Raw genomic sequence first — 6,112 nt, 5'->3', positions numbered from 1 at the left:
TTGTGGGATAGAGTGGACTAGACTAAGTCGAAAAGTCCTGTACCACTTTGCAGGTTTTGCAATAGTTAACGAGTTATTAATTATTAAAAATCGCTGTCTTAGGCCGGCCCACTGCCCAATTCAAACGTGCAGCGAGATCGATCGATCGTTACTAGGCGCGCAGAGAGTTGTGTTACGTCTGATTACGTGTTAAAAGAGCTTCAGCCAATTTACATACTTATACGTGTAAATATAACACACTTATTGTTAGATTTGCAGTGTAAAACTACGTTTGCAAGATCAGTGCTAAAAGCTAACACGAAAGCATGAAATCTTGCCTCTTTCTTGCCGGTTATATAGTCTTCACTCCCTTTCGAGGCTCTCTTGCTATTTCAAACAAAAGTTGAAATTATGAAGTGGAAATTGAAAGCTCAGCTCTAAACATCTACAAGTAATAATCTCGAAGATGAGGCTCGAATATAATTGAACGATCAAACAAACTTACCTAAATGACGTTCGATCGTGATTATATGAAGAGCCTCGTCGAAAGATTTGCTCCCACCTAGGATCTTACACCCGTCCTACCATAAATTCCCACTTCCAGATGTCTCTAAACTAATGAAGGTGTCATGGCCGGTTGCGCAAGGAGACCGCGCGCAGCGTTCTCTTTTTTACTTTGGCTCTAAAAGTGTGACTCAACCTGCCCGCAAAGGCGGACTACTACAAATGTTAATCTTTCAACGAGGCTCTTCATATAATCGCGATCGAACGTCACTAAGGTAAGTTCATTTGATCGTTCAAATATATAATATTTACATATTTTTAAATCATATTTTATATTTAATTTTTATGCATGCACTCAGACACACGCACACGCAGACGCACACATTGTACGAGTATATGCATAACAGTTTTAACATTTTTCTTAACACGATTTTAATATTCTTTGATATGCGTTAAAAATAGTGTAAATTATAAAAGAAATATTGACAAAGGGATTGATCTACGTCAAACTTGATAGTAAAATAAGTAAATTTTCTTTGCCTACTTCACCTGTTTACACGAGGGAAAACCGCTGAGGGCATTGTGGTGTACAGATTTGCGGCATTGCTGGGCATTAATTTGGGCATTAGGTCTTGCTGGGGCATTATAAAGATAAAATAAGATAAAATAAGATAAAACAAGATAAATAATATAAAATAAGATAAGAAGATAAAATAATGCCCAGTGGGCATTAGTGGGCATTAGTGTACAAGATTTTGGTCAGCGGTTTTCCTCTCGCGTTTACACCTTACGACTTTTCGAACGCCCCCCGATTTTAGTTTTACTTTATAAATCCTCTCTATGCCTTGCCGCATCGAAATTTGTGAAAACGTTTCTCGTGCGTGAGTGCGCTTTTCGTGCATCCTCGTAGAATCATTTATTTCGTATAAGGCAGCGATATATCATGTCGAGACAGGACAGTCATGTCGGACGAGCCGGCCTTAATCTTACATGTGCCACGCTCCTCCTTCACGTTAATTTAGATATTTCTCATCGTCATCGTCCGGTTTATTCCCATCGCACTTCCTCGTTTTCCTCGTCCACCTCGTATATTTCTTGCTTTCTCGCGCGGAACGAGAGGAGAGCGCAAATGATCCCCCTCGGAGGCATTTACGTATCATCCATACCTTAATCACGACCCTCCCTTCCCCCATTAAATGGTCGGCGTAACGACTCACTTTAGTCATATTTAACATTTTAGCCGGCAGTCGTAAAGAACGCGCATAAAGAATCATATGAATGTGAAAATTTTCAACGTGAGGATAAGCATATACATAGGTAATTATGCCTTTTGCAATATACAGATATTTCCATTACCTATACATGTATCTTATTATATATGTATACATTTATTATATTGCGTGTATGAACGTATGGCATGTGTGTATAATTTTTTCTAACATTATAAATTCTATTTGTTGAATTAGAATATTCCTCATACTATTTTACAATTGTATTACATTTTTATATTAATAATATAATTTTCCCATCACGTCTGCTATTCGCTCACTTATCACAAAGAAATTTATTGGATGCCTTCGGCACAAGATTTATGCGACATTTCAACTTGTCTCTTTTGTTCAATAATCTTTTCCAAGATAAAAATTCCCAGTTCTTCATACTCGTGCGCGCGAAGATGGCGACTCGAGAGGCGTGACCGGACAATAAGAGCGCTTGCATATTACGATGATTAGTGTCACTATCCTCATATCAAGTCGCTTTACGACTCTATTAAAACGACCGATTTCCAGCGGTAACAGCGCCGCCGCCGCCGCCGTCGTTGAGCTTATTTTAATAATGCTATTAAGTCACGTTCCTCTTTATTTAAAACTATTCCTAAATACGAGGTACTCTCTGTGTATCGCTCTGTATCTCTCTCCTCGCATTTCGCAACGTCGGAACTTTCATCGAGAGCCCTCGGCGTGTCTCGGGCCCTCGGATGATTATGCGCCGTTTTCCTCCGAACCCGCGAACGCTGAAACAGGTTTTCGTAAAAGTGCGAAAGGCAATGGCCGGCAACCGCTATCAAAATCCATAAGAATGGAACCAATTTGCGTTTATAACCCGACACTCGTGTACTGCCTTTCGGCGAGATTCGCAAGCAGAGTGAATAAAGATAAAGAAATTCCTGTGTGGCACTCTTTTTATAGGATGCCATTTCTCGAACGTAGCGTAGCCTGGTTGTTATGAAACTTCTTATATTAATTATTAATCTGCAAATTTTTCATTTCTTTTTAAATATAAAATATAATATATGTTATTCGAAAATTCACATGTAAAAATTTCTCGAACAGAAACCTCCATTTTTACAAATGTTAACATGTTCGCTTCAAAAAATATACGTATATGCTAATTCTAAATTGTATTATGTATACAAAGAGACATCATTTTACTAGCATAAATCTTATAGCTATTTTTAAGTTATTTATATATACGATATCCTCCTTAGCAACATTCTTTACATTCAACGCTTGGCGTCGTAAACACGGTATCATTAATGCCTAACTATATGAAGTTGCAGGAGGATCGAGGTACGTTTGAAAAGCGTGCGACTTTCTAACTCTTCGTGCATCATGACATTGAAACCGGCAATGCTTATTCGCTGTTTCCATAATCGTAATACACGCAGAGTTAGAAAGTCGCATGTTCTTAAAAAATGCCTCGATCCGCTTGCAACTTCAGACTGCTAGACATTAATGACGCCGTGTGTACATACATACACTTGAACCGTACAGTCGGGAGCACTGAGGTTGCAACACTTTTTTTTTGATAAGTTTACGAACGCACAAAAAATTCAGGATGCGAATCACTGTCCGTGCTCATGCGCGGTGAGTGATCATGGTGCTGTCAAATTTGTGTATACAATGTGTAACATAAATTTATATGCCGCGGCAAATCCATAATAAATAACATGATTATTCAGTTGATTCGTGTTAACTCGCTGTCGGATCAGATCTTTCGCCGGCTTGTCTCTTAGTTATACTAATGAATAATGTGGAATGATTTCTAAATACAAAATAAAATAAATATAATAAATATATAATAATAAATTAATAAATTTAAATAAATTAAATAAATAAATAAATAAATAACATTAATTTAATAAATATATAAAATGACCATACCTTGTCTTCATTGATATTTTTTTAAATTTGTGAATCAAATATCCGAAGGCGATTTAGTAGAAAATTTCTTGATTAACAACTTTTCATACATAATTATATGTATATAAATGGCTGTATGGGGGTAATTACGCCAAATTGTGTATGATATGTATCCATGCCATAACTGTATTGTATAATTCTATGTGATCCCACACAGCACAAAGCTCCGATTAAGGGGGCATATACACCTAGGAGGGTCAAAAAAATCGATTTTTGGATTTTTACATATTCATAAAGTTTAATGTTTCGAGAATGTCTGATGCAAATTTCAAGTCATAATTTCGAAAAATGACGAAGTTACAGCCCTGACAGTACAATATGGCTTGATATCTATTTTTAGGCAACATTCTTTTTAACGTCTTTCCTAAATTTCCCAGATGTATGTATGTATGTATGTTTCCCAGAAAAAAATTCCAGAAAATGAACGTTTTTTTGGCCTTCTAGGTGTATATGCTTCCTTAACCAAAACATATGTTTATTATTCAAACGCGTTTTTCTCGAAACGACATTTTTCAAACTGGTACCAGAAATATCTCGAGAACCACTGAATCGATTTGCTTGAAATTTATAGGGGTTATTCAACACATAATTATATCTATCGCGTATCGTAGGGTTTTTTTTAGGACTCATAGTTTTTTTTCTGGCGAGGAAACGAACGGATTTTGTCTTAAAAATCGCTACGTCAAATTTAAACGCCCGCCATTTTGTCAAAAATCGATATTTTTGAAATCGGCTACGATACGTCAAAACTATTATTATATATTTTAATATTCCGTGCTATTTTTTGTTTTAGTTAATTTTTGGCGAAGATACATCTGGTACCGTTTTGGGTGATTTTTCCCGAGCTGCCTTTTCACGACGCCATATCTCCGACATTTTGCAAATTCTTTTGACAAAATTCTTTAATAAAAAAAATCACGAAGTTTCTTTAAAATGTACATTTTCAACTACAAGAAACGACAATCCGATAACTACAACAGTTTCCCAGAAAAAAATTCCAGAAAATTAACGTTTTTTGGTCTTCTAGGTGTATATGCCCCCTTAAGCTCCCAGGGAGTTCATTTCACTGAGCTCCCGGGAAGCATACAAAATTCGACAAAACAAGCTTCCAGGGAGTTCACTTCGCTGAGTTCCCGGGAAGCTTACAAAATTCGATAAAATAAGCTTCCAGGGAGTTTATTTCGCTGAGCTAAAGTACCTGTAAGATTTTTATAGAATAACAATTACGTTGGAATTTAGTAACATTATTCAGTATTTTTTACATATTGAATTATGTAATATACGAATGAGAAAAACATTAATATTACATAAAATGTGGTTGATTATCCTTATACATATATGGTGTCCTGCATTTCATCAGGGTAGCACTCTGTACTACTATATGTCATATTAGGTGTACCTTTTTTTCAGCATTTTGCTACAATCTTCCCCAAGTGTCCAAGGTGGCATGTCGTACTTACCTGTCGTATGTCGTATGTCGTACATTTTAAAACATGACTTCTCAATTCCCTGCGAGCTTAAATGAAGCTCTCCGGGAGCTCCTATGTCCGCTTTTGAGAGCTCCTTAGGAGTCTTATTTAAGCTCCCTGCGAGCTTAAATGAAGCTCCCCGGAAGCTCCTATGTCCGCTTTTGAGAGCTCCCTGTGAGCTTTATTTAAGCTCGCAGGGAACTTAAATAAAACTCCTAACGAGCTCTCAAAAGCCGACATAGGAGCTCCCAAGGAGCTCTGTGCGAGTTCGTTTGAAGTTCAAGTTAAGCTTATGAAAAATTTTAAGAGCTCCCCAGGAGCTCTCTGGGAGTTCCCCGTGCTGTGTGGGATTATATCTACATATAAAAAATACTTAAGAAAGATCGGAGAAAACTAACAATTCTTGTATAGCTTGCACTAACTTCTCAGCCATTACTAAAATACTTAAACCATCAGGTATTTTTGGATTATTCAATTGATCCGTGTCAACTCGCTGTCGGATCAGATCTTTCGCTGGCTTGCTACTTGCTTACACTAACTTATACTCTCTGGTATTTAGAAATCATCCCACGTTAGTATAAGCAAGTGGCAAGCCGGCGAAAGATCTGATCCGACAGCGAGTTGACACGAATCAACTGAATAATCATGTTATTTATTATGGATTTGCCGCGGCATATAAATTTATGTTACACATTGTATACACAAATTTGACAGCACCATGATCACTCACCGCGCATGAGTGCGGACAGTGATTCGCATCCTGAATTTTTTTGCGCGTTCGTAAACTTATCAAAAAAAAGTGTCGCAACCTCAGTGCTCCCGACTGTACAAGTCATGTGTGTCGACTGTAATAAAGATTCAGTAAATTAAATCTCTCTATGTCCTGTTTCTATACAAAGAAGAAGCGCTATTCTGTCACAAATTTTTGTAGAACAATGTCCGTCTTTGTATGGCTCT

Source organism: Vollenhovia emeryi, unplaced genomic scaffold, assembly GCF_000949405.1.
Source record: "Vollenhovia emeryi isolate VEMERY1.0 unplaced genomic scaffold, V.emery_V1.0 DF939360.1, whole genome shotgun sequence".
Classification (NCBI taxonomy): Eukaryota; Metazoa; Arthropoda; class Insecta; order Hymenoptera; family Formicidae; genus Vollenhovia; species Vollenhovia emeryi.
Note: the sequence above shows the minus strand (reverse complement) of the source record.